This window comes from Toxorhynchites rutilus, chromosome 3 (assembly GCF_029784135.1).
Source record: "Toxorhynchites rutilus septentrionalis strain SRP chromosome 3, ASM2978413v1, whole genome shotgun sequence".
NCBI lineage: Eukaryota > Metazoa > Arthropoda > Insecta > Diptera > Culicidae > Toxorhynchites > Toxorhynchites rutilus.
In genome coordinates this window covers 47711369-47722195 of record NC_073746.1, presented here as the reverse complement: position 1 = coordinate 47722195, position 10827 = coordinate 47711369, and the positions used below count along the sequence as shown (strand labels likewise).

Below are 10827 nucleotides of genomic sequence, written 5' to 3'. Positions count from 1 at the left end.
TTTCAAATTTTTATTTCGAAGTTTTTGAGCATGGCGTGAAATAAACGAAAAATGTACGTTTTTCACTATAGATCCTATGTTAAACCACATAGAGGTTCAAATAAACCGTCAAAATTTCTTATTTAATATCCTACACAATATTTGCCATACAGCTAGTGATTTGGTTGGGGACACTTTTACTCCCTTACCCGGCCAGGCCCTTTGGGATGTGAGGGTGTACGAGAACTGTTTCTATGATGATATGACATCCCTTCCTCCTCTGGAAAGGAGAGGGGGTCCCATAAAAATAATGCACATATTTTCAATTGTCATGGATATTTTCGGAAAACTCTGAAGGAAAATGGGAGAATTCGAAAAAATTCAATTCGCATGTGTTCTACAGTTACAGTTACAAGCGTTGTTAGTCCATTTGATATTTGCGCTAGCGAAAGTGATCTTTGTTCGAAAGTGGAAATGGGTTTTAATGTGATAAAACGCACCACTATATCTTCTTCTATCTATATAAATAAAAATGGATCGCCGAATGTTTTGATAAGAGCAAAACTCGAGAAAGGGATTGTCCGATTTAGGGCTGTTTTCATTCTATCATATTTTTTGTATCAAACATTTATTCCATATAACGGAGAAACAAGTTATTTGCAAGTGAATGACAAATCTTGCACGAGAATTGTGTCTGAAAATAATCTGATATTATAATGTCGATTTTTGGTAGAAGTATTGAAATTTTATAGTAAAAAATAATTTTGAAGGGTAGATTAGAAGATCAATCGATGAACAGTTCTGTGATTGGACCCATGAACGTGCGTTTTTTGGGCGGGACGAAGTTTGCCGGGTCAGCTAGTGAAGTATAAAAAGGAACGAAATCTGTGTTATCAATAAAAACAAACAATAAAAGCAAACATATTTAAGAACGAAAATGTTGTGGTTAAAAATATAAATAATTCCATCACAATCTGTAACATCTTTTGTCATATGAGCGTTTCGCAGATAGACGTGTTGGAATCTGACGAGTAAATAGCTACGCCGGATATATCACGAGTTCGACGTATCTGTCGCCCATACACCAGCGCACACAGCTGTTTCCTCGAGAACTGGCGCGCGATGATGCACACACAAGCTCCCATCGAACGAGACCGTAACAAGTTCATCGAAACATCGTGTGCGCCTCAGCGCGAAGTCAGTGCCATGATAACGTCGTGCCCACCGGTACTTGGAAGATAGGTATAGATATAATAACGCGCCCCGGTGGGAAGCCATGTCGTAATAGTAGTAGGTATGTGTCGTACACACAAAATAGAAGATAGTATAAACTGTACCGATAAAGAACGTGAAACGGCGGAAAACTGGTCAAAGTGGCCGCTCAAATTAGTCGTCAAACGTTTCTCGCCGCAAACAGTTCGATGCTGGTGGTGTAATTATCAAGTAGATTTTAGGAAGTGCTGGGATTTAGTGATCGCCACCTACGCGGGATCCACCAGACAAAACATTGTCACCACCGAGGCATCAATCCAATAAGACGGATAAGTGATTAACAGTGCCAGTGACGATATTAACTGAAGGAACAAGAAAAAAGAACCCGAGCTGAGTGGCAAAACGACAAACTACAAGCTGATAACGGATACGAGCTTATCAAGAGACAGCAGTGTGCCAATTGATAAAAAGTGATTATTTGCATTTCACGGAAGGAGTCATCACTGAAAAGGTGTGTGCTTCAATGTTTGTTTATTGTTGTTTGCATCAGTTGTTCTGAGCCATTTCATAGAAAATTTGTTGGATGATTGTAATACATTGAAAGTGTTCGATTGGGATTGACTAAAAAAGAAAAAAAAAAGTTTAATGTTCTCATATTGAATCGGAACGCATAATTACCGAGTTCTTGGAAATTGTGTTTATGATCACCTCAATTCTAAAATTGTAATTATCAAAGTAATTTCAAAGTAGTTTAAAATTACCGTGATAACAGGAAGTGTGTTTTTTGTGGGTTGCTGCAAACCTCTTCGGCTATGTAATAATTACGTTGTATTGAGAAAATATTATCAGTTCGAACATAAATTGCTATTTGTTTTAATTCAAATTATAGCGTGATGAAATGAACTGAATTATTCACTATAATTGTTTGTTCTAATATACATATTGAAACGCTTAACAAACTTCTGCACTTCCTTTTCAAATTGCCTTTATTAAATTGGTACCTGGAAGTTTGATTGGGAAAGAATTTTATATTATAGTGGTTTGTCTCTAATTGGACATACGGAGGCACTACTCAGTGTCGCATTAGAGGCGATTGCGACCTGTAATTGGACATATCAACAAACACAACATAATGTGAAAAACAATTTAAAACAGGAAAACTGATGAAAATCTAACAAATCAAATAACATAAAAATACATAATCTAGCAAAATGTTTGGAAAATGATTGAAAACACTCCTAAAAATTTTTCGTGTTGTAGAAACTTGTACAAAGAGTGTTTAAAGGGCGGACACGAAATTTTTGCGACACCGAAAATGTCATGCCAATTTTCTTATAATGTTTAGAATCAAACCAAAATTTTAGGGTAGTTTTATACATATATTTATTTCAAAAATAAAAAAAAAATTAATCGATGGAGCCTTGAATGTAAAATTGAACGCATTTTCTCTTGATGCCCTCCATCAAAGTCTTTACAGTATCATCCGGTACCAGTTTCTCAGTTTTTTTTCCATTTTCTTAACATGTCCTTCTCGTCTTTGACTGTCTTCTTGCTCTTCCGAAGTTCCCGCTTCATTATTATTGCTTCATTACTGCTCGACCGGGCGCAGATCCGGACAGTTTGACGGGTTCATTTCCTTTGGAACAAAATGGACAGAACTGGCCTCATACCACTCCAGGACACTTTTAGAATAGTGGCATGATGCCAAATCTGGCCAAAATAGCGGAGCTTCGTTGTGCTGCTGCAAGAACGGCAAAAGGCGCTTCTCGAGGCACTCAGATTTGTAGATCTCGCCATTTACTGTGCCCTTTGTCACGAAACGCTCACTCCTCAGTCCGCAAGAGCAGATGGCCTGCCAAACGAGATATTTGGAGGTGAACTTCGAAATTTTCTTCTTCTTAAATTTGTCGTCCACATCGAACTTGCTCTTGCCGGTGAAAAACTCCAACCCCGGAATTTGCTTAAAATCGGCGTTTATATACGTTTCGTCGTCCATCACACAGCAGCCATATTTTGTCAGCATCTTCTCGTAGAGCTTCCGTGCTTGAGTTTTAGCCGTCGATTGTTGCCGCTCATCCTTGTATGTATGTAGTTCAGCTCTCTTCTTTGCATTCTGGACGTAGCTCTGCGATATGCCGATCTTTTTAGCCAAATCACGGCTTGAGACGTTGGGATTTGCTTTAATCATCCGCTTCACCTTTCCCTCCGTCTTTTTGTTCTCCGGTCCCGGTTTTCTTCCAGCTCCTTTGCCGTGGTCCAACGTCAACCGCTCCTGGACTGGCTTCAACACTCGGTTGATTCGTGAATGTTCAACATTTTTCCCAACTGCCGGTGCGACAGGTCAGGAAATTCCAGGTGTTTGGAAAGAATTTGTTCTCTCGACTCGCGTTGGTTCACCTCCATTTTCGTTGAATCGAAAAACACGACTTCGAGTTTGACAGCATGTAGACAATACTCATCAATGAGAAAGTGTGCAAAATTTGGTTGATTTTTACCCAATGGTAAAAAAGTTATGCCCTGTTGAATGTGTCGCAATAATATCGTGTTCGCCCTTTACAACTAAGTGTCCAACTAAAGACAAATCACTGTATAAGCTTCTACCACATAACTGATAAAATTCCAATAAGAACTGCTCACAACTGGATGGATTAAAGACAGCGATACAGGACAAACGTCAAACGTGTCGTGTACCACCAGGGAAAGGCTGTGCCTCATGTCTCTTTGACAACTCGGCAACAATTTTTGGAATTTGGCTGGAATGTGCTATTTGACACGCTAATGTCTGATTACTTTCGGAATCATGTCTCCGCAAAATTCTGTTTTTCATGGTTATGTTGTTACGGTGTGGCTTGTACTATGTATGAATAATTTTTCATACTCATATTCAATTCAATTTAATTCAGTTTTCAGTTCCATATTCATTTGATATTCATTGGCCCATAAGCTGAAACATTCGATTGAGTTAGTTATAAATTTCGGATTCGATTTCTATACGGTTCGGGAGATTTTCTTGTTAATTTTTTATCCAACTTGCACAACTTCTAAATAATCTCCTAAAACGAACCGGAAATCTTGTTTCAAGGTTGGCATGCATTTCCATTAATTTTGCTTCATAATTTTCGAGAAACTTACTTCTTGCTTACGGATTTCCAAAATGTCTCATGTCATTGAGAGATGGAAAATTTTACCAAACATGGACATTAGGCTCCCAATGAATGTGTGGGAAAAAAACGACCCTAAAATTCCCAAAATTAACCCCATGCAAAATGTTCACCACCTCGAAAAAACACCCTATGCCAAATTTCAGTTCAATCGGACTTAAGGGAGAGTGGCGCAAAGAGGTTAAAGTTTGAAATTCGAAAAATCACCCAAGGAGGAAATAAAGGAAATCGGGGGCCAAATGTCTTAAAATTGCATGAAATCTACTGTCATCTCGAAAAACTTTTTTTTTTTGTCAAAAATTGACACTCTGGGTCGTTTTTTCGGAATGCGAGGTAAAACTTTTGGTATAGGGTGCCAATAAAATTAGTTATCTCGATTTTCCATTCGGAACATGCTGTGAAATGTTGCACGATTATATACCCAATGTAAAATATTAGCTCAAACAGACTTTATTTTTTAGTATCGCAGATGTTGAAATCTGAGTTTTGTGAAAATCAAAAAAAACGACCAACAAGTTTTTTTTTGAGATAACAGTAAATATCGACGTTTCGTGCAATCGTGCTTCGCATTTCGAAGTCCCAGAGTTCCAATTTTCAACAAAAAATTTTTTTTCGAGATGACAGTAAATTTCGACGTTTCAAGAAATTTTAAGATATTTGGGACAACTGCTTGTTGAACCGAGTTTATTTGGCTTAGATGTCATAAAAGTCAAATGCATTCCTAGACACTTTTGAAGACCACCCGAAGGTTTGAGGACTTTAAGTTAATGTTTGTTTAGCTTTTATGCAGCCGTACTAATGAGGCAGGTATATGTTTTTTTCCATTTGTCGGCAGCAGGAAGAATCAATGGAAAGGAAGTTAATTATACCCTACTAGCTGACCCGACAAACGTTCCGCCCAAATTGACGTTTTTTTACTGAGCGAACGTTCATGTGTTTAATCCTCGAATTATTCGTTCATTGATCTTTGAATTTCTCAGACTTATTCAATGTTGAGGCGAATGAACTTTGCCGTTTGTAGCTTTTATGATACAAAGTAAAAAAAATCAATAAATGACTGTCAAAAACTACGGTGAAGTGCAGCAAATAAGTCTATCTACCTATTTATATTTTTATGTTGTTTGTATGCTCAAGAAACGTCAAAACACGCGTTTTTCGGTCTGAAAATAAATTTACACTTTTGAATAAACATCGATTTCGTTAGCGCAAACATCAAATGGACTAACAACTCTCATCATGATGTAGTTGTAGAATATATGAGGATTCAATATTCCGACTATCCTTCAGAGGTTTTCAAAAATTTTCCGATTTTCTTCTCCGTTATGTTGATCTACGGGGAGAGACGAGTGCAAAAAAATTAAGACGTCTCAAATCGGACCATTCCTTCCTCGGGTTTTGCGCTTACCAACACGTTTGGCTTTCTTTTTTTAATTATATAGATTATTCCAAAACCTTCGACATGATTTTCAAAAAGTTTAATGTTGTTAAAATTTTTATCAGAACTTTGTACAAGTTTACATTACATTCAATCGTTCCGCGCTCAATGCACGTCTTCATTGTATGTCTTGTTGCTGACATTTGATGCAATCGTGATCAAAGATATCGTTTGGTCACTGTTTTTTGTTTGCTGAGAAAACTAAACTGATTGCCGATTTATAGGTTTGGGAGGCTTACCAGATTGTGATATCTTAGTGGGTGTGATTTAAATACGCACTCATATATGTTTCTCAAAAAAGTCCGGAGAAGTCAATCGGGTTAACTTCACTTTCGCAAATCCACTTGGTGACTATACTTTGCCTAATGATTCCGTAATACTTTTACCACCTCAACTCTTATAGCCTACTTGCAGATTACCAATCCATGCATCAAACGGCTCTTTCCACCATTTGGAACATTAGATTAGTTAAATTTAGGAGTTCTTGAATAATTAAAAGAACAATTTGTTCGAAAAAAACATTCCTACGCCAAGCTTTTGTTCGTACCCTCAGGCACAGACCTTTGTCTTCTCTTCGTTTTTTTCCCTTCGAGCTTCAAACTTTTTTTTGCACCACCTCAATTATTTCACTGATTTGATCTATCACTTATTTGAACTGTCTCAATTATCATAGTTTTCAAATCAATTTTAATTCGAATAACAATTGTTTTTCTCGAAGAATTGTTTGAACTGTTTTGTACTATAAACACATGGTGTCATAGCGTACCCTCTCTTGTCTGGAACTATTGTTTCCAATGAAACTTTTACTAATGTGCGTTAAACTTAGTTAAATTGGAAGGATTTTCCAATAAAAATATACAAAAAACAATATCGAGTAATGTGTTTTGAGATATAAAAGTTTAAAATATTAAATTCAACTTTTGAGTAATATTTTTTAACAGTGCATTTAAAATGTTATTTTTCCTAGATAGCTCATAAATTGTGCAACAAATTTGTCAAACATTATATTTTAATCGGGCAGCCAGATTTTGAGTAAGGTTTTTTTAAGAAAGATAAATGATTTTGAATACGCCTTTCTAAAAAACCAGCCGTAATATAAGTTGGGTATGTGATAATGAAAATAGTGATTTTGAGTAGCTACCATCATATATACCAAGTTTCAATAAAATTCAAGAGGGTCGGGTCGCCGGGTAAGGGAGTAAAAAGTGCCCCCAAACCAAATCACCAACTGTATGGCAAATATTGTATAGGATATTAAATAAGAAATTTTGGCGGTTTATTTGAACCCCTATGTGGTTTAACATAGGATCTAGAGTGAAATACGTACTTTTTCGCATATTTCACGCCATCCTCAGAAGTTTGGAGATAGAAATTTGAAAAAAATACTGAATGTATCTTTCAACGCTGTATCAGGAAAAATCCGGCATGTTAAACGTCAAATAAAATCGAGGAAAACATCAATGAATTGTTTGATTCGCATTGTTCATGTAATTGGATAAACAAAAGGATTCCAATGGAAGTTTCGCATTGAGTGCGACAACAGGTACAAAATATAATTTGAGAAAATTATTTTTCTGTAGTTTAATCAATGTTTTTGTCATGCGAAAATAATGTCAATTTTCATTTTCAACATTTCAAATTACATTCTAATGCCCCTCACAGCAAATCTTCTATTTGAATATGGCGTCGATTGTTTACGTAATTCTGCTTTTTAACTGGTCCAATGATCAGTTAACGTTCGCCCAGTTAAACAGCAGACCAGTTAAAACAGGATCAGTTAGCGAATGATTACTGTACTAAAAAAAATATTGAAATTTTGAATGATTTTTTTTAGAGATTCAGTACTACTCTAATTCATATTTGAATGTGTTCCTACGGCTTTTCTAGATATTTGTTATTTTATTCAGATTTTTTTCAGAGTTGCGCGTTACAAATTTTTTTTTATATTTCCAAAGGGTCTGGCTGGGTAAGGGAGTAAAAAGTCGCCCAAACTAAATCACCAACTGTATGGAAAATATTGTATAGGGTACTTAATAAAACATTTTGGAAGTATACCATACATTTGAGTCCTTATATGATACACCATAGGATCTGTTACCGCCGTGATAAAATTAGTTCAATCACCCCACATAGCGGGACCGAAACAAACAGATGTAAACATAAATTACCTGAAGAAAACCATGTGTCTTTTCTCTCCTTCGCTTTTTTATGAGAATAGAATTTTATGACCTTGATGGAGAGCGCGAGCAAGCTATATCACTTAATCAGGGCATTTAAAGTATAAGCATAATGCACTTGTTTATATTGAGACCCGCGATACACGCAAAGCCTAGCACTACAAGCGAAGGATAGAAATATAAGTAGATGGAAAAGTACCCCGCATGTCAAGCGGAAAACCGATGCATTTTCGGTAATCTGAATATGATAGAGAGATCTTTCTCTTCCTTTTTAGTTTTAAATTAGATTAAGAATTTTCTGTATATAAAAGATCAAATTTTAGAATTTCAGTTCAATATCAACTGCTGTTTTGACAAGATCCGAAAATCCTCTGGTTATACAGAAGATTGTCCCATTGGTCCCATTTCAAGGTGCATAGTCCTTCAAAATTGTAAGAAAACTAGCTAGAAGTCGGATCAGGCCAAGAGAATCTACTGTAACTAACCAGTGCACTAAGAAGAGCGAAACTCTTTTCTCCGTTCCAGTATCATAGGCCTTCTTAATAGCGAGGCAACTAGAAGCAAGCGGGAAAGGCCGAGTATAAGCTCATCTAAGTGCGTTTATTGGTCCGCCATAGAACAGTTGATACCGCGTCGGTACTTTCAGTTTCGTCGGTTAACAAAGTCTCGCAAACCCGAACCTTCGCGCGGGGAGACTTTCTAACGCGCGTAACAGGATCTATGGTGAAAAATGTACCTTTTCGTTTTCTTTCACGCCATTCTCAATAGCTTTGAGACAAAAATATGAAAAAATACTGAAAGTACATCTTACTAAGGTGTATCGATAAATATCTTCAAACTATTTTTTCATCAAGAAATCTAATACTAAAAAAATTTTAAATAAAAGCAGCACAAAATTTTTTTATATATTTTCTGGCATTTGGAAATTTCGAAAAACATATAACTTTGAGACCCACTTCTGCTCTAATTTTTATTTAAATGCGTTAGTATGTGTATTTTTTTCTACATTTGGCATAGTTTTTCCTGAATTTTTAAGAGCATTGCGAGACACAAAAATAATTTTCCTCATCGTTTGCATTATTATTTTCATTTTATTGGAATCGATTATTTTATTGTATTCGTGGTTTTCAATTGTAAGATTAAAATGAAAAAATAAAAATTGTTCGGATTTTTTTAAGTGTTCTTTTCATTAACCCGAATGATCTTTCCACAAGGACTTTTCTTCTCATAGAGCTCCATCGTACTGCTGACTCCTATGAATTTGGTAAACCATCTAAATTCAATGTAAAGATAATCTCAAATATTTTAAGATACGAGAAAAAAATCTTTGTACAGCGCAATGCTCTAAATATACCGACAAAATTTAGACACATGTAAAACAAAATTTAAAAAATAATAGAGATGTAATGGGTCTCTAAATTCAAAATAAATTTAACACTAAACCTACCACAAGGGGTCAATTGACCCATTTTAACTTTTATTCAATTTTTTTTTGCAAATTACATTGTAACAACATCATTTACCTACACCACTTTTGCTCAAACAAACATCGAATGTATTTTTCAGTGTATACTCCTCTCTTGTTATTTTTTTAACTGAGAAATATTTGTAGTCTGCCCTAACTACCGCAACGGGTATTTGACCCTTGCAAACATTTATATGATATCAGAAAGATTTGTATGTGTGGTTGTGATACAAAACCATTGCATTACACATGTTTTGCTATTGCTTTATATATTTTGTTGTATTTGTGAATGAATAGTGAATGATTAGTAATTGTATTGCTGACTATCCAAGCGAGCTAACAGTAACCATTCCAAGCTACAGTGCTATTTTGCGTGTCAAAAATTATTATTTTCAATATTTTGCTAATAATTGTTATCCCAAAATGTCGAAATATACAGGAGAAATATGGTATTCCATGTTTTTCACAACAAAACTATATAAATAGAGTCATTGCTCACTATTTATAAAGGGTCACTTGACCCGCTGTGGTAGGAATAGGTATACATGAAACATCGATAGGCTTAGTGTTAAAATGCCCATTCTATTAAAAATTCAAGAGAAAATTAAGCTACATGTAGAAAAAACAACACATACAAACACATTTAAACAAAAATTAGAGTAAAATTGGGTCTTAAAGTAATATTTTTTTTCCAAATTTCAAAATGCCTGATAATATATATAATTTTTTTTGTACCGCGAAAAACACTCTGAAAATTCTGAAAAAAAAACACATATACCGAACATAGACGTAGGAAGAAATTTGAATACGAACTAGGGTAGTACTGAAACTCAAAAAAAAAAATTAATAAAATTAAATTCAAAATAAAAATAAAAATTAATTTAAAAGTTTTCTTAGTATTTGATTTTTTGATGAAAACATTGTTTGGAAATATTGACTGATACTCCTCAGTAAGATGTACTTTCAGTATTTTTTTCATATTTTTGTCTCAAAGCTATTGAGAATGGAGTGAGAAAAAAAGAAAAGGTGCATTTTCCTCCATAGATCTTATGGTGTACCATATAAGGACTCAAATATCTGGTACTACTGTCAAAATGTTTTATTTAGTACCCTATACAATATTTTCCATACAGCGAATGATTTGGTTTGGGGCACTTTTTACTCCCTTACCCGGCCAGACTCTTCGGAAATATAAAAAAAAATTGTACCGTGCAACACTGAAAAAAGTCTGAAAAAAATCACACATATCTAGAAAAGCCGTTGGATCACATTAGAATATGAATTAGAGTAGTACTGAATCTCTAAATCCAAAAAAAAAATAATCAAAATTTCAATATTTTTTTAATACTTAAATTTTTGATAATTTTTTAATTTTTTATAATTTTTGATAATTTTTCT

At 34.9% G+C, this 10827-nt stretch overlaps 1 protein-coding gene across 2 annotated transcripts in view; it reads left to right on the top strand.

Moving 5' to 3' along the window:
• The first annotated feature begins 1351 nt into the window (after positions 1-1351).
• LOC129779789 (guanine nucleotide-binding protein subunit gamma-e) overlaps positions 1352-10827 on the top strand; it is a 52072-nt gene continuing 42596 nt past the window's right edge. Inside the window, exon 1 of one of the 2 annotated variants that reach the window (XM_055787493.1) lies at positions 1352-1702. The gene's annotated coding sequence lies outside the window, so the exon portion shown is untranslated. The remainder of the gene's footprint in view (positions 1703-10827) is intronic. The other variant, XM_055787492.1, reaches the window with a different exon arrangement.